Source organism: Nicotiana tabacum, chromosome 1 (assembly GCF_000715075.1).
Source record: "Nicotiana tabacum cultivar K326 chromosome 1, ASM71507v2, whole genome shotgun sequence".
NCBI classification, from domain to species: Eukaryota; Viridiplantae; Streptophyta; class Magnoliopsida; order Solanales; family Solanaceae; genus Nicotiana; species Nicotiana tabacum.
In genome coordinates, this window is record NC_134080.1 from 87,440,997 (window position 1) to 87,465,701 (window position 24,705).

The window sequence follows — 24,705 nt, forward strand, 5'->3', positions numbered from 1 at the left end:
GCAAACACGTAGTTGCTTTAGGCGCGTTGTTTTAATAATATCACCTTCCTAAACTCGGGTGTCCATTTCATGTGACCCAAATAAAAATCTTAAAAGGTTGACTAAAATGTGTTTAGGATTGCGGGTACATTTCATGTGGCGCGGTCCAACGACACTTTTTAAATGACGTTCAATCTTCTTTAAAAATTAATTAAAAGCGGTTAAAACTAAAATCTGCACATAGGTTCATAATTGTTTAAAATCAGATAATTAAGCCGAATATAACAGTTAAGCGACCTTGCTAGAACCACGGAACTCGGGAATGCCTAATACCTTCTCTCGAGTTAACAGAATTCCTTACTCGGATTTCTGGTTCGCGGACTGTTAAACAGAGTCAAGTTTTTCCTCGATTCGGGATTCAACCGGTGACTTGGGACACCATAAATCTCCCAAGTGGCGACTCTGAATCTTTAAATGAAATAATCCCATTTCGATTGTCCTTTAATTGGAAAAACTCCCTTATACATCCCCTCATAGGGGTGTAGGTAAAAAGGAGGTGTGACAGCTCTGGTGACTCTGCTGGGGATCGAACCTAGAATCTCTGGTTCAGGTTTCAAGAATTCGAGCTTAGAATAATTGTTATAGTTGGCTTTATCCATTATCTGATTTTGTTACATGATTTGGGCCTAATGTGCTAATTGATTTCTTTTACCGCTTTGATATTCCGTGAACTGTATATAAACTGTTGTGAAATCCCTCTTCTCTCTGATTCTTCTAAATCATGAAGAAGTGTGCACTTCGTGTGACTTCTTTTCTGTTAGAGTCATATTCCAAATTTAGAACGAGGTTCGGACAAGTTGCAAAACTGGTGAAGCTTCTGTATTCCCGGTATGCTCCCCCCCCGGCTTGAGCTGTCGGCTCGGGTAAGCCGGGTCTAGAACAAATAAACCCAGGTTTTTAAACCTATAAAAACACATCCTCATGCCGGATCCCTAGCGGGAACGTTTGTCTGCATCACATGCATTTGACTTAGGGGACTCAACACAGGGGTTGGGTCCGTCTAGTACAGGTGTACCCAAAATAACATACCATCTTGATGCATCCTATGTGCTACATGTTGCATTTCTTCAAGGGTAAAAGGGTTATTTGGCAGACCAATGATAATTGAGGGCGAATGAAAAAAAAAGAGAAAAAAAGAGAGGCTGAAGTGTGAGGATGAAGCGAGTAGGGCCCAATTATATTTTTGTTACATTTTATTAGGAAAAAAAGAGCATGGAAACTTCAAAAAGCTTTTGCACTTTTTATCATTTTTCAAAAATAAAAAAAGATCAAAAAAAAAGAAGAAAAGAAAATCCAAAAGATTTTATATGTGTCATCATTTTTGGAAAAAAAAGAAAAAAGTGTGTTTTCTATATGTCAGTTGTTTTTTTTATTATTCTCGCCCGTATCCAATCTGCCCGAACTACGCATACCTGATTCTCGTCTTTCGGGGCATGATACGTAGGCAACCTACATAGGGTCTGGTCTTTCTAGTAAATCTTAGGTTCTTGGCTTTGCGGGGTCATATCAAAATTTTGCACTTCTAGCTACCTTTTGGCCAAAATAAGCCAGTTTGCAAAAATAGCGTCAACCATGACTTCCATTTGTCCAGTAGGGAGTGTTATTGTCTCACATAGTGTTGATTTAAAGTTTTCTCATACAAGTGTGGATTTATTTACCGAAGTTTGAGCATGACAGACACCCCGTGACCATCCGTTCAGGATCGCTTAGTCATGAGTTGCTAGAGGAGATTTGTTTTATTTTTAAGTTTTGAATCTGTTCTTCATTTTATGTCGTCTTTTACTTTCTAGTTTTGTACAGTAATGTCAAGCCTTTTGTTATTGTATTTTCTGCTTTATATTTGAAAAATATGCTATAACTCAAAAATCCAAAAAAAAAAAAGATGTTGCATTTTATATTTCGTTATAAATTTTCTTTAGAATACTAATTCTAGAAATGAAAAAATTTTGAGGTTGTTTTCCTTTAGGCAATTAATATATAGGACGTAAAATGAATTGTTTTTATGTTTCCTTTAGTATATTAGGACCAAAATTAAAAAAAAAGAGAATTTTCTTTTAGTATTTCTTTAAAAGCTTTCTTTAAGGTGTTAGTTCCAAAATTCAAAAAGATTTTCTTTTGAGGTGTTTCTTTGGGAAATTAGTGAAAAATGAAAAAAATTCTTTTATTTTCATTAGAACTTTAGGATATTGTACATAGAAAAAATACTTTATCTTTTGTTTATCATTAGAATTTCTTTTTTAGGTAATCAAAATTGAAATCCAAAAGCATCTTGTTTTATATTTTTCATTGCTCGTTTCGAAAAAATATATATGAATGTTAAGCTTGAGTTCAGAATAGGTTGTAGAACATTAAGTCTAGAAAATTCAAAAAAGAGATTTGTTTCTTTTATTTCCCTTTTCTCGTCAGAGTAGTCTTTAAGGTAAAAGGAAAAAAATGTTAGTTTATTTCCTTTATTCCCGATATTCCAGAACTACGCAAAGGTCTGATTCATGTGGCGTCATGATACGTAGGCAACCTACATAAGGTTCGATCGGAACATTTTTTTTATTATTAAAAGAAAAAAAGAAAAAAAGGGAAAAAAAGAAAAGAAAAAAAAGAGGTGAAATTGTGGGATGTGAGATATGAGAGAAAGAAAGAGTGATGATGAAAAAAAAGAATAAATGAAGGAAAATGGGCAAGCCAGCAAGTGCTAGAAAAGCAAAGAAAAGAGAGATTGAAATGAACAAATTGGGATGATGCCAACTGACCTTTGTACCCTCGAAGTCATTTTAGAACCGATAATTGTGGCTAGGTGTATTGCACATAAAGTGAGATTATCTTATGTTATATGCACTAACGCTAACGTGATGGCTTCATTTTTGTTATATTCATAGCAGAAGGGTGGTTGGTTTGTAGTTTTAAAGGGGTAACTCTTCTCTACAACATAAAGTCAAAGGCGATGACAGACAACAACAGAACTGAGTTGGTTGATACCGGCGCTCGAAAGCAGTTGGTTGAACAGGACAATGGGTTGGTTGAAGAGGTAAAGATGTTAAAACAACACATGACTGACATGTATCAGGCTTGGATGACTGGGAAGGCGCCACCCCCGCCACCACATAGCTTCCTAGATGCTGCCCTTACCTATACTCCGGACACAATGCCAGATGATCCTCCATACCTCCAGATCCACCTTCTTATCTCCAAGCTCATGATTCCCAATATTACCCCTCAGAGGTTGCCCACAAGGTTCCCTACTCATACAAACAGGGCCCAAGGGATGAGCCTCATGTTGAAAATGAAAGGTTCGCAGGAAGAAAAGGGAAAGACGGGACACCCAAGAGGTTGAAAGGCATAGAACAGTCCTTAAAGAACAAGCAAGGAACGTGAGACAAGGGAAGCATGGGTTACAAGGAACTGTCTGTGTCCCCTGATGTTCACCTGCCCGCGGGGTTTAAAGTGCAAAATTTAACTTGTATGATGGGTGTGGGGATCCAGTAACCCACTTGAAGGTTTATTGCAGTGAAATGAGAGGCGTTGGAGAGAAAGATGACTTGATGATGGCGTATTTCAGTGAGAGCCTGACTGAGGCAGCTTTGGACTGGCATGCTCATCAAGATGTTGGTAAGTGGCCTACATTGGGTGACATGGCTCAAGATTTTGTTCAATACTTTCAATACAAATCAGGTGTTACCCCAGACCGCTCCTCCATCTCTAGGATGGGAAAGAAGCCGGAGGAAAGCTTTAGAGAGTTTGGGCTCAGATGGAGGGAGCAGGCTGCTCGAGTCAGTCCCCCGATTGGTGAAGAAGGAATGGTTGAGCTTTTCCTACAAGCCCAGGGGCCCACCTACTTCAGTCATTTGATCCCGGCCTTGGGTAAGCATTTCAATGATGTGTTAAAAATGGGGGAGATGGTAGAAGAGGGAATCAAGTCAGGCAAAATCATGAGTTCTTCGAAAAACATTCAGAACATCCTAGTAAGCTTGGGTGGAAGAAGGAGAAACAGAAAAGATGATCCAATGGGCTTTCCCGATCAACACTTCCATCCTCGACATCGTCCCCGTGGATATCCTTATGAACCGGATGATCTTACCTAATGCCACTTCTCTCCATAGAACTCCCAAAGTCGTACATCACTCTCCAGTACCCAGCTCCACAGAATGCCTATCTACCCCCACGAGCCTACCGAAAACCCCCTGGATCAGGTTTTCGGAATCAAGCCTTTAAGAACAAGAGGTTACGGAAGAAGAAGACCTTCACTCCATTGGGAGAGTCATATACCAGTCTGTTCCAGAGACTAAGGATTTGGACATGTTAAAGCCGACCCAGATAAAAATGCCAGACCCTCTTCCAAAGAAGTTTGATTTTTCTCAAAGGTGCACATATTGCTCGGATACCCCGGGGGAATGACATAGAGAAGTGTTGGAATCTGAAGAATGCGATTCAGAAGTTTATTGTTGCAGGCGACATTGTCGTGCAAAATCCAGATGCAACAGACATTAGCCAAAGTCTGTCACCTGTGCATAATGAGATGCATATGGTAGGTATGATTTATTTTGAAAAGGAATGTGAGAATTCTTCTGGGATCCTAGGAGGTCTACGTGCTACGAAGCTTTCAGTGCTATCAGAGGATGATCCTAAGAACGAGCAGGCAAAGGGAACCCAAAGACAATTGGTTCAGAACAATGTGATGGAGGCTTGTGAAGGTCCTAGGATTGTTGATGCAGAAGTCAGTGGCTAATATGTTGAGTTTGATGATTGGAAAGATGCTTTTTTCTTGGTTTGCCTGGGAGGATTTTTGGTAGTTTATTTTGTTGTCATTTCTGTTGTCTGGGTTATTTCAGGGTTGTAATCCGGATATTGTCTTGTGACTCAAACCTTTCTATCCTTTTATTTTGCTTAGTTTGTTTAGTCATAATAGACGTTTAGTGTTGTCTAGGTTTGTTCTAGGTTTGTAACCCCAATTTGGTTTGTTTGTTTTGTTGTCCAAACCCTTTCACCATCTGTCTAATGCAATTTTCTGTTTTCTGTGATTTCTAGTCATTTTCGTTTAGTTCTCTTTTCTTTTTATAGTTCTTTTCCTGTTGACTCTAGTGACATGACATGCACGCGTAACTCTCAGCCTGGTTTTAAAAGTCAGTTTAATCACGAAGCAATGAAACAATGTTAAAGATGTAAGGACATTTGAGGGAAATAAGTAAAGCATTTTGAGATCACTTCAAGCTCGAATTGTGTGAAACTGGGGCAGGTAGAACATAAAAATACACTATTGAAATGCATCATGATGTATCAGGTGAAGATAATGGCAAGTTTGCCCCAAATTTGTAGGGGCCCATTCGTGGTAATGAGAGGGAGGGTGTTGTCCAATGGGGCTTGGTAACTAACAGATGTAGAAGGCGAATGCGTGAAAATGATTATCAAGTCTAGTGCAATCAAGAGATGTTACAAAGGTTTTCCTTGGTTTGTTTAATTGTGTAGTTTGCACTTGGCATGTTTTGGAGATTGGAATGACGAAAATATTTTGTTCTACTATCTAAATACTTTATCCTTCGTTACCCCTTTGAGCATTATCTATTTTCTTTCATACCCCTCTTTCAGAATCAGTAGCAAATATCAGAAACGCAAGCCTGAAATATGAGTAAAGGAAAAAGAGAAAAGAAAAAGAATGAAAAGAGAGAAAATAAAAAGAAGAAGAAAGAGAAAAAGAGAAGAAAAATCACAAAAAACAAAGTAATTCTTATAACATGAACTACGTTCGACCCGATTCCTTTTAAGGATACGTAGGCAGCCTCATGGTTCGGTCTCATCAAAATAAAAATCCAAAGTCCCTAAGCAAGAAACTAGGGCAGAAGTTGTGGTTGTTGTAAGAAATCTGATTCTGAAAGTTGTAATGTTGAACCCATGTGAATTGTTTTGAGCCTTTGATATCCTTTCTTTTTAACCCTATCCAAAAGTCCACGTTACGGTCCAATGAAAGACCTTCCAATTAGTCTTCGAAAGATGCCAAGTCAATCAAGGAGAGGAAATTCATATCAGGGGCAACACTCTGGTCCAAACAGAAAATAATGAAAACGAGAGAGTCTTATTGGTGAAAACCCCCACGAGCACCGTAAGGCGACGGGAGCTGAGAGAAATAAAAAATGAGAGAGTCTTATTGGTGAAAATTCTCGCGGGCACCGTAAGGCGACGGTAAATTGAGAGAAAGAACAAAATGAGAGAGTCTTGATAATGAAAACCCTTCGGGCACTACAAGTCGAATAATGATTGTGGATCAGGTTGGATAATTGGAGCATTGTAGCCCAGTTTTACGGTTTAGGGGTATAACAGGAGTTGAGTATCAGACTTGTTCAACAGAATAGACCACATGTGCATGTCATGTTCATTCGAGTTGGTATCCACATCTGATAGGTTTCTACTTTGTAGTTTTCTTGTTAGGGATCATCTCTTTCCTTTGTCCTTTGCTATGTTCCTTTTGTCTTGTTTAATTCCTCTTCTTGAGTCTGTTCAGTCAAAATAAGTGAGAAATGACTTCAAAATTTGCCACCAGCTTTCCAATTTCACAAAACGGGATCTGGCCAGCACATCAAAGTGGCATAAGTTAGGAAAGAACGACGTGCGCACTGAGTTGGTAACAATCAACATGCTTTGGGATTCATGTGAAATACAAGGGTTTGGTATATATCAATTCATGAACAATGCAACAGATGGAGGGTGTAGGGTGAACGGATCAAAGGTATTTTTTGTGATAAGAATAACAAAGAAAGTGGTTAACCAGTGACAAGCAAGGTCTTCCAAGCCGAAATCAAAGTTATCATGGCAAGTGAAGGAGCAATAGACCTCAAGGCCAATGCCGGTGGGTTAAGTTAGGAAAGAACAACATGCACATTGAGTGGACGGTAATTGACGTGCTTTGGGATTCATCGGAGACACAAAGGTTGGTAAATGTCAGTTCATGAGTAATGCAACAGATAGAGGGTATTGGGTCTGAACGGAGAAGAGGTATTTTCTGTGATAAGGATGACAGAAAAAGTGATTAGTCAAAGAACAAGCAAGGTCTTCGAGTGGAAATCAATTATCATGGGAAGTGAAGGAGCAACCACCCTCAAAGTCAAGGCCACAAACCAACCACCATATTTTTAAATTGACAATATTTTTCTTTGATTTGAAATAGGGGCAAAAAATTTCATTTGTTTCGGAGAAACCCACGCAAGGAAAGGCAAGCACCAGACAGGTTTGACCGTAAACTCTCAGGACCCGCCTGGATAATGGGATTTAATTTAAAATTTTAAGGACCCTCCTGGATAATGGGATCTAGTTTTTAAGTTTTCAGGACCCGCCTGGATAATGGGATTTAATTTAAAGTTTTCAGGACCCTCCTAGATAATGGGATCTAGTTTTTAAATTTTCAGGACCCTCCTGGATAATGGGATTTAGTTTTTTTAGTTTTCAGGACCCTCCTAGATAATGGGATATTGTTTTAAATTCTCAAGACCCTCCTGGATAATGGGATTTAATTTAAAATTTTGAGGACCCTCCTGGATAATGGGATTTAGTTTTTAAGTTTTCAGGACCCTCCTGGATAATGGAATTTAGTTTTTAAATTTTCAGGACCCTCCCGGATAATGGGATTTAATTTTGAAATTTTAGGGCCCTCCTGGATAATGGGGTTTAATCTTAAAAATTCTTAGGACCCTCCTGGACAATGGGACTTAGTAAAATTCAAAACGTTCATGAGTAACAAGATCTAGCTAGGCTCTACCTTGAGGAAATATAAGTTTGGCTTTGAAGTTTTCATGCTTAGGATAAGATTCAATTTGAAATTTTAAGGACCCTCCTGAATAATGGACTTAGTTTAATACATCCCTTAGATGCTAAGATTTAGCATAAGTTTCACCGTTAGGAAGTTGAATTTAGCTCTGAAATTTTCACCCTTAAGATGAGATTTGATTTTAAATTTTAGGACCCTCCTGGATAATGGGATTTAGTTTTAGGTGTTCAGGACCCTCCTGGATAATGGGATTTAGTTTTAGGTATTCAGGACCCGCCTAGATAATGGGATTTAGTTTTAAGTTTTCAGGACCCTCCTGGATAATGGGATTTAATTTTTTGTTGTCAGGACCCTCCTGGATAATGAGATGTAGTTTAAGAATTTCTTATATAACAAGATGTAGCAGGTGTAACATCTTTAGAAGATATGATTTAGATTTTTAAAGCCGTCATTAACTAGGAGTTTTCAGGACCCTCTTGGATAATGGGATTTAACTTTCAAATTTATAGAGATATTTGGTAACATAATTCAATTAACACTCACATATGTGCCCAACACTAAACTAGGGCAGAAGTTTTCTTTGTTTGTCTTTGTCTATTTTGTGGAAATCAGGCGCTCACCTGGAGAACAAGGGAATACATTTCAAATTTAGCAATCAAGCACCCACCTAAAGAACAAGTGGATACATTTCAAGGTTTAGCAATCAGGCACACACCTGAAGAACAAGGAAATACTTTTCAAGTTTCGGTAATCAGGCGCCCACCTGAAGACCAAGGGAATACATTTTCGAGTTCAGTAGTTAGGCGCCCACCTGGAGAACAAGGGAATACATTTCACGTTCAGCTATCAGGTGCCCACCTGAAGAACAAGGGAATACATTTCAAGTTCAACCATCAGGAGCCCACCTGGAGAACAAGGGAACACAGAAAGTTTCAGTAACCAGGCACCCACCTGGAGAACAAGGGAAGACAGTTCAAGTTTCAAGGGAAAGTAGTTCTGAAGGAAGACAGTTCAAGATTTGGAAATTAGGCACCCACTTGGAAAATAAGGGAATTCACTTCAGAATGCAATTCAAGTCAACAACAAAAGAAGCTCGCAGCAAGAATGCGAGTCAACAGTCCGAGGTGATCAATAGAAGTTAGTCACAATAAAGAAAGAAAAAAAAAGAGAAAGGCGAGAAGTTAATCTAGATGCAGAAGTTGATGAAAGATGTGGGCGGCTCAAGACATGGTCGAGGTCATAAGCACTGCATGCCCGGTTTTGATTCGAAAAGTTGAAGAAGAATGAGCTAGCACCTGCAACTAGCAAGCGTCAAGGTTCAAATCCAAAGTCTGCATGAAGAACCATTCAAGACTCAAGACCAAGCTTCAGAAGACTTATAGATATGAATATTGTAACTCGTAGTTGATAGGCTTAGCTAGTCTTTTTCATGTTTTAATTTTTTACGTAACATCAGGATAGTGGACCGGAACCTTAGCGGAACGGCATCTCGACCGGCTCTCCACCTCGGCATAATCCATCATCTCACTCACCTCTGAACTACACGTGATCTGATTCCTTTATAGCCAAGTATATGTAGGCATCTCAGATACCAGGGCTCGGTCACATTCCCCTCTTTCTTAGTTTTGGTCTCTCTAAATAAAGGTCGGGTCAAAAACCTGTCTAGTCGTTCTTTGTCTAAAAATACTTTATATTTCCAGTCAAAGAGGGACAGTTGTAGACATGTGATTTTTGACCCTCCCCAAGATTTTTCATATTTTAGCACGTAAATATATTTAGGCCTAATATAGCTATTTCAACTATTTTTGACTTCTTTACTTTATTTTCGTCATAAAAATGGAAAATTACAAAAAATAATTTAGTATGTACCTTTCATAATTACTAAAAAAAATATAATAAGAAATACAAAAATAGTACCTTATTTTTATCTTTATATAATTTTGAAAACACAAAAAATATATAATAATTTCATGTTAGCTTTTGCATTGTGTAGTATTTTTATCTTATTTTAAAATGAGTCAATTAAGGTATTGGATCACAATTTTAAGAGTTTTTGGAGCCCAATTCTTGGCCCAATTCGGATTAGTCCATTAAGCCCAGGGACCCTTCTAGACTCTTCTTTAGAACAAAAACAAATAAAAAGGACCCTAAGGACTTAACACAAAAAGACCTATGGACTAATTGACACAATACAAAAAAATATACCTAAACCTAGACTCTACATAAAGAAAAGACCATCAGCCGTTTTTCTACATTGAGGGACCTTTCATCTTCTCCAAGAAGTCAAGAGCTTAGCCGCACACCCATGGCTGCTTCTTCTTCTTCTTCTTGAACAAGAGAGAATGGAACCAAATACAAAACCCTAACGCCTGATATACACTGAAGAGAGCTAGAAGCCGCAGTTGCTGACCTTGACCATTCTGCCATCTCCTTCGCTCGAGCTGTTGCTTTGCCGGAATTGATCACCAGAGAGTGACAACACTAACTAGCGACCCCTACTCGGAAATACACGAAAACGCTACTCATCCCCTTCTAAAAAATAACGCCAAAAGCTCCAAAAGCTCTGCTGGAAAACGAACCAACACAACCCGGAAAAACAATCTCAGAAACCAAACCAATCCAGCACCAAAACCGGAACTAAAACTCAACTGAAGACGTTCCAAAATCTCCCCAAAGTTCTATCCGTTTTCGAGTCTTCCGGCATCGATTCGAGGTGATACTGGTTTCGAAGTCTGAGTCGCCGTTCGAGTACAGTTCGTGATTCTTGTGTAACATTTGTTGTTGTTTGCTGTATTGCCGAGTTCCCATCGCCGGGTTTCTTGTCCCTCGATTAACTGAAAGTTCTTTTGGAAAGCGTTACTGTCGTCCAAGCTCAGTCGAGTTGAATCCGGCGAGAGTCCAACGAGTCTCGAGGTCTGGTCGAAGTCCGTTTGAGGTTCCGTCCGAGCTACTGTCTGATTCGAGTTCCATTGCAGCCATTGTTTCATTTTGGCTCGTGTAACTGTTGAACATTTGAGAGGTTAAAATATTCATTTCAGGTGCATTCTTTCATCTACTATCCTTTACATTTTGCTATAATCTATTTGAAAGCTTCAGTTATGAGATTTGCTCTTCCACGATGGTGTATTCAAAAGTTGTTTATTGGTAGCTTCATTTGAGTTCACTATAATTTCCACGAAACATGGTTGTAACGTATGAAGTCAATGTGCGCATGAGAATCTGGTTGCTGCTTTGTTTTTGTTTTTCTCGTTATTGTTGGTATGTTTTTGTTCAATCTATGTTGGGATGGTTTTAATTATTGAAATTAATTTGTAGTTCTTGTCATATTTTCCCCAAATTTGTGGTAGTTGAAGCTAAGTGAAATCAAGATTTAGAGTTAAATCTACATAGGTGAGATTGCGCTTTAAAGAGTTTGGTTGGCAGATTCTTTGATTCCTAGTGGGATTTACGTGTTGCTGAGGGAACGTGGTTAGAACTGGTTGATTTGTTATTTTAGCGCATGTTAAGTTAAAATTAAGAATGTGTTTGTTATTTAAAAGGGTTGACAAATTAGTTCTATAAGCCTAATTAGGAATAATTCTTTTAATAGTTCGAGGTGTGTCGTGCCGAACAAAATCTTAAAATGCACGACCCTCATTTAATTAACATATGAAACCTTAGAAGTCGAGGCGTGCCATTTAGCTGAATTTCCATGGCCCTCGTAAAGTTGCAAACGCGTAGTTTCTTTAGGCGCGTTGTTTTAATAATATTACCTTCCTCAATTCGGGTGTGCATTTCATGTGACCCAAATCAAAATCTTAAAACATTGACTAAAATGTGTTTAGGATTGCGGTGCATTTCAAGTGGCGCGGTCCAACAACACGTTTTAAATGACGTTCAATCTTCTTTAAAAAATAATTAAAAGCGGTTAAAACTAAAATATGCACATAGGTTTATAATTGTTTAAAATCAGATAATTAAGCCGAATATAACAGTTAAGTGACCGTGCTAGAACCACAGAACCCGGGAATGCCTAACACCTTCTGCCGGGTTAACAAAATTCCTTACTCGGATTTCTGGTTCGCGAACTGTTAAACAGAGTCAAGCTTTTCCTCGATTCGGGATTCAACCGGTGACTTGGGACACCATAAATCTCCCAAGTGGCGATTCTGAATCTTTAAATGAAATAATCTCGTTTCGATTGTCCTTTAATTGGAAAAACTCCCTTATACATCCCCTTACGGGGGTGTAGGTAAAAAGGAGGTGTGACAGCCTCCTTGAGAGTTGTTGACATAGTTGGCTTCCTCATAATCTTCACTTGATGATGGTTGAACATCTTCCAGCAAATTTACATTCTTTGTTTGGCTTTTAGTGAATATTTTTGTCAACACATTGACATTGGTGGCAAGCCCTGTAATTACTTGATCTCTTTCTTAATTCTCCTTAATCATGTTGGTCAAGGAGGGAGAACCATATGCAATTCCACTTGTGGTGTCCTCTGAGTGCCAAACCTGATTATGTTTTACCATTTTGTCAAATATTTGTGTGATCATTGCGAATGTCTTATGAATAAAAGATCCATCAACTGCATTCTTGGCTATAGATTGGTTCATAGCATCTAAACCCATGTAGAATTTATCCAACAAGATAGAATCTGGAAAACCATAATTGGGAGACCTCAAAAAATATAACTTGAATCGATCCCATGCCTCATATAGATGTTCTCCCGGTACTTGCTTGAAAAAGATAATTTTATACTGGAGCTCAGATTTCTTACTTTGCGGGAACCATTTAGCTAAGAATGCTCGGACAAGTTCAGGCCAAGAATGAATGGAATTTGGTGGCATATTTTGAAGCCATTTCCTTGCGTCCCCACATAGTGAGTACTTGAACACCCTCAACCTTACGTCATCATCTAAGACGTTGTTCTGCTTATGCATCGCACACACACCCAAGAAGTTTCTAAGATGTTGCGTCGGATCATCATCAGTGGAATTCCTGAAAAACCCCTCCGCTTTTAGCATTATGATTAAAACATGTTCCACCTTGAAAGTTGCAGCGCCGACTATCGGAGGTACAATAGCATTTGTATCCTCGATGTACTCATCTAAATAGTTTAAGGCGGTCAGTGTCAAATATAGTAACCCAACAAGGTTGGGGTCGAATCCCATAGGGAATAGGCATAAAAAGGTTACTTGAGTAGTATGCTACTTGACTTAGGTCGTAATTCTATTCCGTTAACGTAACAAGAGAATGATATGATTGTGAATTGAAGAGATAACTAATTGTGAATTTGAGAATGTAAATGATTTGATTAAGGAAATCAAAGTCGTGTCCCCATTAATGGAATGTAATGCTATCGGTTTTAATATGATATATTTTTAATGGAAGGTCCTTTGATATGCAAATGATTTCTAAATGACTACCCAATACTTTCCAATAGTTGAGTAGTATTTTCCCTTTATGATTTTTCCAAATATAAAAGAGTTTCAAATTAAGAACAACCAATTTATGCCAAGTAGAACCCACTTATTCCTAAGCGATTCTATCAAATAAGAGTTAACGTCTTGAGTTCTTGATATTCAATTCTACCAAACCCTAACTCACTTTTTCAAGTAAAGAAAAAGTAAAATGGAATAGGTTAATGTTTGCAACCACTAACCATAAATAAAGAACAAAAATTGAATAAATATCAACCAACTATTATAAATATATTCAATGTTAAACACCCATTAACATTACACCCATCTAGGGTCCACAACTTTAGTATTTAAAACTAGCTACTCATACTAAAATACAAGAACAAAGTATTTAATAAAGCCATAAAGGTTAGAAAAGTGAAAGATTCCTTCTTCACAAACCTCAAATAAATGAAATATTCAATGCTCTCTAAGTAGGACCTTGTTTCAGACTTGAATGCCCCACAAAAACCCTAGTTATTCTGTTTATAGTGGACCAAAAGTGTAGTCAAAATCGGATAAAAATACCCCATCAGATGACTTATGCGATCGCATACTGGTCGCAGACCAGTTATGCGGACCACATATCGAACATTCCATCACATCCTTGCTGAGTTCCAGATCTGGCTTCCATCGCAAAACAATTATGCAGACTGCATACATGTTATGCGATCGCATATCTCGCCGTATATCATGTTGGGGTCTGTCTTCTACTTGAGTTATGCGACCATTATGCGTCTCGCATAGGTGTTATGCGACCACATAATAGACCGCATATTTGCTTCTTCAGTTGGCCTAAAAGACTGTCTCTATTTGCGATCAGTTGGGCAATTATGCAATCTGCATGTGAGTTATTCGACCGCATACTTGCAGCATATCCGTCGTTTTTTGACTTTTTGACTTCTTTTCCATGTTTTCGGGTATGCAAGCTCATGCACTACAAAATAACCAAACTTGATCAAAATTAACTACAAATGTATTAAAAGACAAGTTAAAATATAAATAATTGGTATCAATTGTGCCAAAATTCCATGGCACATCAGAGTATACCAGAATATCATCAATAAAAACAATGATGAATGAGTCAAGATATGGACGAAACACATTGTGCATCAAATGCATAAAGGCTACTGGGGCATTGGTCAGCCCAAACGACATAACAAGGAACTCGTAATGACCATATCGAATCCTGAAAGCAATCTTCGGGATATTTGGCTTCCGAATCTTCAACTAATGGTAACCTGAACGCAAGTCAATCTTAGAAAACACTCACACACCCTGTAACTGGTAAAACAGATCATCAATACGAGTCAAATGATACTGGTTCTTTACTGTAACTTTGTTCAACTAGCGATAATCAATGCACTTACGCATAGAACCATCCTTTTTCTTAACAAACAAGATAGGAGCACCCTAAGGTGATACACTGGGCCGAATAAAACCCTTATCAAGCAATTCCTATAACTGTTCCTTCAACTCCTTCAACTCAGGAGGGGCCATATGATAAGGAGGAATAGAAATGGGCTGAGTGCTCGGCAACTGATTAACGCCAAAATCAATATTTCTGTCGGGTGGCATACCTGGAAGATCAGCTGGAAACACACCAGGAAAGTCCCATACTACTAGGACTGAATCAACTGTAGGGGTATCAATACTAACATCTCTCACATAGGCCAGATACATGTCACACCCCTTCTCAACTATTCGCTAAGCTTTAAGGAAATAAATAACTCTACTGGGAGTGTGATCTAAAGTACCCCTCCACTCTACTTGCAGTACACCTGGCATAACCAGTGTCACAATTTTGGCGTGATAATCAAGAATAGCATAACGGGGCGACAACCAGTCCATGCCCAAGATAACATCGAAATCTACCATGATGAGCAATAATAAATCGGCTCTAGTCTCAAAACCACTAAGAGCAACTAAACACGACCGATAACGCGGTCCACAACAAGAGAATTTCCCACAGGAGTAGAATTATAAATAGGGGAAATCAAGGAATCACGAGATACACCCAAATGTGGGGAAAAATAAGAAGACACATAAGAATAGGTGGAGCCTGGATCGAATAAAACCAATGCATTTCTATGACAAATCAGGACAATACTTGTGATGACATAATCGGAGGTGACAACCTTGGTACGGGCAGGAAGGGCATAATATCTGGCCTGGCCTCCCCCTCTAGGGCGACCTCTACCTACCCGACATCCACATTTTGCTAGCTGAGGAGGTGGGGTAGCAACTGTTGCTGTAATCATAGCCTGAGAACTCTGCGGGGCACGCTGTGGCTGAGAAGTCTATGGAGGTGCACCCCTACTAGGTTTGGGGCAATCCCTCATCATATGGCGTGTGTCACCACACTCAGAACAAGCTCTTGGAGGACGTGGTGGTTGTGACTGGCTCGGGCCAGGTCTACTGGACTTGCCGCTGAAAGCACCCCGTGCAGGAGGCGCACTAGATACTGAAGGTGCATAATAAGACTCTTGAGGTCTAGGAGGAGCTGGAATACCACTGACTACTAGAAGAGATTAATGAGTAGGGCGACTCATATAACCCCTACCATAACGAACTGCAGCTGGAGCATGGGCACTAGAATAATGGCCCGACTCTCGAGACCTCTTGGCTTTCCTCTCCTCTTTATCCCAAGCATGCATACCCTCTATCCTCCTAGCAATGCTCACCACCTGTTGATAATGAATATCCATCTCTAACTCCCGAGCCATGCTAGATCTGATGCTGGGAATGAGTCCTTCAATAAACGGTTGAACCTCTCACAAACTGTAGCAACCAAGGCTAGTGCATGCCTAGCCAAGTTAGTGAAACATACAACATATTCTGAAATAGTCATAGTGCCCTGGCGCAAATGCTCAAACTCTACGCGCCATGCGTCCCTGAGGCTCTGAGGAACAAACTCTCTTAGAAACATATCTGAAAACTAAGTCCAAGTGAGGGATGCTACCTCAACTGCACTGTCTAACTCAAAAGTACGCCACCACTAGTAGGTGGCTCCTCAAAGTTGGAAGGCAGTGAAAGAAACCCCACTCGATCTTGATATACCCATAGTGCGGAAGATACGGTAGCACTCCTCCAGAAATCATAGGGCATCATCTGATGCTAAACCAGTGAATACCGGAGGCTTATACTTCTTGAACCCCTCAAGCCTCCGTTGCTCCTCCTCTGAAGCCGCTGCCTTGTCCTCGGGCTGATCTGCCACTGCAGGCGGTACCGGTATAACCTCTAGGATCTGATCAACCTGGACTCACTGCTCTGGAGGGCAGGCGGCGGGAGTCTGTGCTCCTTCCTCGGCCTGGAATGTGGCTGTAGCAAGAGGAATCAGCCCTACATGAGCTAGAGTGGTATACATGCTCATGAACTGTGCAAGAGTCTCCTGAAGAGCTGGAATACTAGTAGTAGTAGGCGTATCAGGTGCCTGGACTCTGGCTGGAGCTGCTGGTGGCTCCCCTATGGCAGCTCGCGCAGGTGCTCTAGCTGCATCACGGGCACGTCCTCGGCCTATACCCCGGCCCCGACCTCTGACGGCTCTAGCAGGGGGCGCAGGTGCATGGTCATCTCCGGTAGCACGTGTCCTTACCATCTATGAGAGAATAGAAGACAGAAGTTTAGAACTGTGATATCAAATCTAGCACAAAAAGGAAATCAAATGAAGTGAAGTTTTCCTAACAATTACATAGCCTCTCGTAGATAAGTACAGACGTCTCTGTACCGATCTACAAGACTCTAATAAATCGGCTTGTGATTCATGACTCCTATGAACCTAGAGCTTTGATACAAACTTGTCACGACCCAAGTTCGCCCACTGTAAACTATCGTGACGACACCTAGTCTCTACGACTAGGTAAGCCTAACAATTGCAGAAAAAGAAAATAAAATGGGGAAAAAACTAATAAATACTGAAGATAAACAAATATAGACGCGTTTCAGATGCTGCTCAGCATATACTAATACAAGATCTCAAAAATTGAACAACTTCCCAAAATACGGAATCTCATGAAATCAGTAGCTATGGATACAATATAGTGCTCTAACTCCAGAATGTCAAAATCAAAAGAAATATAACTACAAGAGAGAATGGAGAGAGACTCCTCGGTCTGGGGATGCGGCAGATATACCTCGAAGTCTCTGAAGAATCGCCTCGCCTCAAGGATAGTAGGGTTGAGCCAAAGAACTTGGACCTACACATGAAAAATATGCACATGAAGGGCATAAGTACACCACATCGGTACTCAATAAGTCCCAAGACTAACCTCGGTCGAGTTGTGACGAGGAAGGTCAGGGCCCTACTGATTATAGCTGAAAAACGAGGTAAAACAATATAGAAAACGACAATATAATTAAATGCTAACAGTTGAAGTAACACAAGATAATAAAAGTAACAACAAATACATCGGAGAGAAAATTACAGATAAGAACGTAACTCCACACAGAGATAGCAATCGGGGATCTCCCAAGATACCGTCCTGTAGTCCCCAAATGTAAATATCCAGTGGATCTCCCGAGTGTCGTTCCGCAGTCCAACTCATAGTGCGCAGAGATCTACCAGAATCCCGATCCGTAGTCCTAAATGTAAATACCCAAAATACCAAAATCATTAAGTAAAACAGTTCCTCTAATGCTTTAAACTAGCTAAATAAAAATTTGAGTGTGAACAGGACAAGTTTAGGATTCAGAAAACCCTCACTAAAGTGGATCCTAAATATATTGCCACTGCCTCCACTAAACTCTGCACACACCATGATAACATATTACAATAACAGAAAAACCTGTAGAGATCTTTTCAGTGCTCAAGTGACAAGGTGTAAAATTAGTCATACTAGATCAAAAGGGCTTCAAAATCTAAGAAATTCAATATATCTAGTTGGACTAAAAGATATTTGTATACGGTAAAATCGGAGGGTCCAATTTTCCGTTATTATGATGCCTCGTAAGCATATTTCACAAGGTTCGAGACTAGTGTCAAGGTTCACCCTCGAGGGCTATCGACGCTCGACCTCGGGGCGATGCAGACCAACGACTATGATGGAAAAGTGGGGAGTTCCCAAGGCATACAACTAGGGCTGACAAAGTCTAGTGAGCTAAGTTCAGACCCGAATCATGACGTCAACTAGCTGTCCTATCCCTATATGTTTGTAATAAATGCACTTGTACTATGTTGGGATTCTCCCTCATATATAAAGGGGACCCTTGTCATTTTGTAAACATCTGTTGCTCAATACTAAAGACACAAGAACATTCTCTCTGCTCTCTAACATATTCTCTTGATCTCATTACTTCATCCATTGCTTATATTTATTGTGTTCTACCTAAAGTTCATCATTTAATGCTTATTATTGGCCATAAAGAGCCGTCATTGATTTATTCATGAATGTTAGTCTCCATCGACCACCCTCGATAGCTCTTAGCCGAGCTTCAGACTCGATCTCGAGGCCCACAAATAGGCAAGCTCGAGGCCCCGGTTGACAACGATTCGGTTTGGTTAACATCCTGTTTTTAAGCTCTTATCTCGTTTCTAAGTCTTTCACATAGCATCAACTACCTAACAACTAGCATAAAAATAGATCACGTATTTCTAGAATCTCTAAATCAAATTTAATTGTTATTACCATTTTTGCGGTAAACAGTTTGGTGCCCACCGTGGGGCGAAAAATAATAGTGGTTATTTTCTTGCTGGTTTTACTACACAATGCAAGTTATCTTTCACACTTTTTCTTGTCCAAGATCTTTGATTTTAGGTCAAAATGCCTAAACCGATAAGTGTGCCCGAAAACAACAGCCTCAAAACTATGGGAAGGGCGGTACGATTATTCCAGGTATCGGTGTGCCACCGCAAAACCCTAAGAACACACCGGAGCCAATTCCTGACGGTACGACCTCGTGTGATACCCAAGGCGTTGACGCTTGTCCTCACATTAACCAGGGAGCGCACCGAGAAATTCAGCAGGAAATTGGGAATCATCCAACCTGGGCAAAAAGAGAGATTCCTCGACATGTCATTCATATGATTATCGGGGGGGCAACATCCCCCAAGGACCCGTGATCAAACGGATAAAAATATCCACTGCAATCGAGGGGCCGATCCGAGACCACATGACCAAAGACATCCTCGCATTTAGCGAGGAGGATCTCAAGACCTTGGTAGAACCACACAACGACGCGCTGGTAATTTCATTTCTTTTGAGCAATGTTCGAATTAAACGTGTGCTCGTGGATCCAGGTAGCTCGGCCAGCGTAATCAAGTCAAAGGTAGTAGAACAACTTGGGTTGCTCGATCAGATCGTACCCACCTCCTTGGTTGTCTACGGCTTCAACATGGCCAATAAAATAACGAAAGGAGAGATCGTCCTCCCGGTTGATATGTTCAGTACAGTTCATAATACCAAGTTCCATATCATCGTTGGTGACATGAGGTACACCGCGTTGCTTGGCAGGCCGTGGATACACAGCATGAGGGTGGTGCCGTCAACTCTGCACTAGATGATAAAATTTCCAACAAAAGGTGGCATAACAACCATATATGGAGAACAACATGCAGCAAAAGAAATGTTTGTAGTTTACCATGAGGCACCTAGCCCCATACACTCCACCTCGAATGAGTCTAGGAGCATGCAGACCCCCGAGGACGATGAAGAAGATTTCCTCGCTCCTCTAACTTTCACTGCCCCCGAATAGTCGGATGCAACAAAATTGACAATTGAAGAACTGGAGCAAGCTGTTTTGATCGAGCATCTCCCAGATCGGAAGGTTTAAACCAATGAAGCAAAAAAGAAGATCCCGGTTCGAAGTAAAACACGCATTCATCAAGGACGATGTAACGAAACTCCTTAAAACAGGGTCTATTAGAGAGGTAAAGTATCCCGAATGGCTGACCAACGTAGTGGTAGTGCCCAAAAAGGGAAATAAGTTAAGAATGTGCGTAGATTATAAAGATTTAAATAAGGCGTGCTGCAAGGATTTTTTCCCATTGCCTAACATCGATCGTCTGATCGATGCTGCGGCCGACCATGAGACCCTCACCTTTCTCGATGCCTACTCAGGGTATAATTAAATTCAGATGAACCCCGAGGATAGGGAAAAGACTTCGTTCATCACGAAGTATGATATCTACTGTTAAAATGTAATGCCTTTCGGGATGAAAAACGTAGGGGCTACATACCAACGTCTAGTTAATAAAATGTTCGAGCATCAAATAGAGAAATCCATGGAAGTTTATATTGATGACATGCTAGTTAAGTCCCTGCGCGCAGAGGACCATTTGGCTCATTTGCAGGAAACATTCGACATCCTCAAAAGTTACAACATGAAGCTTAACCCCGAGAAATGTGCCTTCAGAGTGGGTTCGGGAAAATTCTTAGGCTTTATGGTATCGAACAGGGGGATCGAGATCAATCCCGACAAAATCAAGGCCATCTAAGAAATCACGATGATAAATAATGTAAAGGTCATGCAACGGCTGACAGGGCGAATAGCGGCTCTGGGCAGATTCATATCAAGGTCGTTGGACATGAGTCATCATTTCTTCTCTTTACTCAAAAAGAAAAACAACTTCGAGTGGACTCTAGAATGCCAACACGCCCTAGAGGAACTGAAGCGCTACCTGACAAGTCTGCCTTTGCTCCACACACCAAAATTCATAAGATGAAATGTTGTATCTATACCTGGCCATATCCGAGATAGCGGTAAGCGGTGATCTGGTTCGAGAAGAGCAAGGTACGCAATTTCCTGTTTATTATGTAAGTTGAACCCTAGGGGAAGCCGAAACCAGGTATCCACACCGAGAAAAATTAGCTCTTGCATTAATAAGCGCATCGCGAAAACTGAAACCCTATTTTCAATGCCACCGCATTTGCGTTTTAACAACGTACCCTCACCAAAGCATATTGCATAAGCTCGAACTATCAGGCCAATTGGGCAAATGGGCCATCGAACCCGGGGGGTATGATATCGAGTATCAACTTCGAACGGCCATCAAGTCCCATATCCTGGCGGACTTTCGTGGCCGACTTCTCACCCTCCCTCGTGCCCGAGGTAGAAAAGGAACTCCTACTAAGATCAAGCACATCTTCTGGGGTATGGACCCTGTTCACCGACAGCTCCACAAACTTGAGAGGATCTGGGCTTGGTATAGTCCTAAAGCCGCCCACGGGTGGCATAATCAGGCAATCTATAAAAACTGCAAGATTGACTAACAATGAAGCCGAGTATGAGGCTATGATTGTAGGTCTGGAGTTGGCCAAAAGCCTGGGAATTGAGATCGTCGAAGCAAAATGCGATTCACTCCTGGTAGTAAACCAGGTAAATGGGAGCTACGAGGTCCGAGAAGATAGGATGCAAAGGTATTTGGACAAAATCCAAATCACATTACGCCATTTCAAAGAATGGACCCTGGTCCACATACCTCGTGAGCAGAACAGCAAGGCTGGTGGCCTCGCAAACCTGGGATCATCTGTTGAAGAAGATGACCTACTCCTCGGGGCTGTTTTTCAGCTGTCCAAATCTGTGGTCGAGGAAGGTCATGCCGAGATTAATTCTACTAGCCTAACATGAGATTGGGAGAAATAAATACATTGACTATCTGAAAGATGGAAAATTACCCACAGACCCAAAGGAATCGAGGGCCCTGTGAACCAAAGCAGCCCAGTTCTCGCTTGATGAAAACAAAACTCTATACAGAAGAACTTTCGATGGACCCCTAGCAGTATGTATGGGGATAGGATACACAAACTATGTACTCAGAGAAATTCATGAGGGTACTTGTGGAAACCACTCCGTCGCCGATTCCTTAGTCTGAAAGGTGATCAGGGCAGGCTACTATTGGGACAACATGGAAAAAGACACTAAGGAATTCGTCCGAAAGTGCGACAAAGGCCAGAGATTTGCCCCTATGATTTACTAACCCAGCGAACAGCTACATTCGTTCTTATCTTCATGGCCATTCATGAAATAAGGAATGGACATCGTCGAACCCTTACTAACGGCACCAGGTAAAGCTAAATTCATTTTATTTATGACTGACTATTTCTCAAAATGGGTGGAAGCGTAGGCCTTCGAGAAGATAAGAGAAAAAGAAGTCATTGACTTTATCTGGGATCACATTATGTGCCGATACGGGATCCTTCAGAGAGAACATGCGATAATGCGAGGCAGTTCATCGGAAGCAAAGTAACATAGTTCATTGAGGATCACAAATTCAAGAGAATCTTGTCGACACCTTACCACCCGTGTGCAAACGAACAGGCTGAGTCCACAAACAAAATCCAAAACATGAAAAAGAAGTTGGAAAACGCTAAGGGAAAATGGAGAGAAATATTGTCCGAAGTGCTATGGGCATACCGAATAACTTCAAAATCAAGCACAGGGGAAACACCTTTCTCTCTGGTGTATGGTGCTGAGACTCTGATACCAGTGGAGGTTGGGGAGCCAAGCGCCATATTTTGACACACCACTAAGAGCTTGAACAACGAGGCTATGACTACGGCCCTCGAACTATTAGATGAAAAGCGAGATGCCTCGCTGGTCCGAATGGCTTCCCAAAAGCAAAGGATCGAAAGGTATTATAACAGGAGAACAAACCTCGAACATCTCGGAGTCGGGGACTTGGTCCTAAGGAAAGTCACCCTCAACACCGGAAACCCTAATAAAGAAAAGCTAGGCCAAAATTGGGAAGGACCATACTGCGTCCTTGGAGTAATCGGCAAAAGGGTCCTGCATGCTAGGTACCATGGAAGGCGAGTAACTTCCAAGCAATTGGAACATATCAATACTGAAACGATACTACTGATAAGGCATGCGTTGCACTCTTTTCCTTCAACCGGATTTTGTCCCTAGAAGGGTTTTACCAGCATGGTTTTTAACAAGGCAACATCTATATGCTACCTAAGGGAGAGCCAACAAGTATTCAGGATTTCTTTCGCAATCAAACTCAAATACTGGGGGGGGGGGGGGCATTCCCCCTAAAGGTCACCTACTAGGAGAAGCCAAGATGTGCTAAGAGGGATCTTGATAGGAAAATAATGTATCGGGCAAACGGTCGAACGAAACCGTGTCCGCATGGAACAACCGAACCCATAATAGCAAAAACATATATACTTGTACCAAGTAATAAAAAAAAATCGGTATATTTGAAAAAATGGCTCCTCTGTCAAAAACGCCCCAAACACTCGGGGACTGCATCAACAACTCACAACAATGCGACCTCCGGGTCATAGCTTTGAGCTTGTAAGCCCTCAATGAGACAACAACAAGATCGTAAAACAGCTCCAAAGCCAAAAGACGTCCCGAACACTCGGGGACTGATGTCGAAAACTCAATACCACATGACCTTCGGGTCTGAAATTCTGAAATCGTAAACCCTCAATAAGGCAATACCAAGTTCACAAGTAATGGATCCCGAGTCAAGAAACCCTCGACGACTCTAGGACTGCCGTCAATTGCTATCTCCATCGATTTATCAAAACCCGATGCCGTAAGGCCACATGCGGGAAACCTCGGACTCGTAGGACCTATATAAGGCAACAACAATATCTGTAAGTCCTCAAGCAAGGCATTAACCATACTTGTACCAAGTATCCAAAACTATAAGACCTCAAAGGCATGTAAAACTTGTAAGACCTTGCTAAAGGCATAAACCCTATCTCAAAGTTTAGGCTATATATCAAACTTGTAAGACCACTAAAAAGGAACCCTCGATATAGACGCCTAAACTACTTCACTCGGGACTTAAAGGCTCTAACCAAAGACAAATGACTCCAGTCACAAGGCTGTACCAGTCAAACTAACGCGACTCGAGGATGCCCGACCGTCGCTATATATCACAGTCCTTCAATTGCTTCGAATATACTTCAGAAAGAATCAGTTAAATAGGATACCGTCGATATAGGTAAAAGAGCTTCGATGTCAGCTCCTAAACACTGGCTTCGAGATACTCAGCCTCCGAGCCAAACCTCTCGAGGTGCTCGATCATCGCCGACTCACAATCGAGATTTTTTATTAAACCGTCGAAGAGTCAGGCAAATATTATTCAAAATAGTCCTTAATGAGGGAAAATTAAAGCCTATATTAGAGGTCTCATCGACCCAAGGCATAAGAGTCATTGTTGCCAGCCCACATAAAAGGTCGCATCGACCCGAGACATAAGAGCCATTGTTGCCAGCCTACATAAAAGGTCACATTGACCCAAGGCATAAGAGCCATTGTTGCCCGCCCACATAAAAGGTCGCATCGATCCAAGGCATAAGAGCCATTATTGCCAGCCCATATAAAAGGTCACATCGACCGAAGGCGTAAGAGCCACTATCGCCAGCCCACAAAAAAGGTTGCACCGACCCAACGCGTAAGAGCCTAAGAGCCAACTTGCAATTCAAAAACTTGAGGGTTGAATGAGCTTGAGTCAAAACCCGATTTGGAGACTGAACCCAAAATAGTTACCTAAAAATGCCTAAGAGCAAACGCGAAAGAGCCACT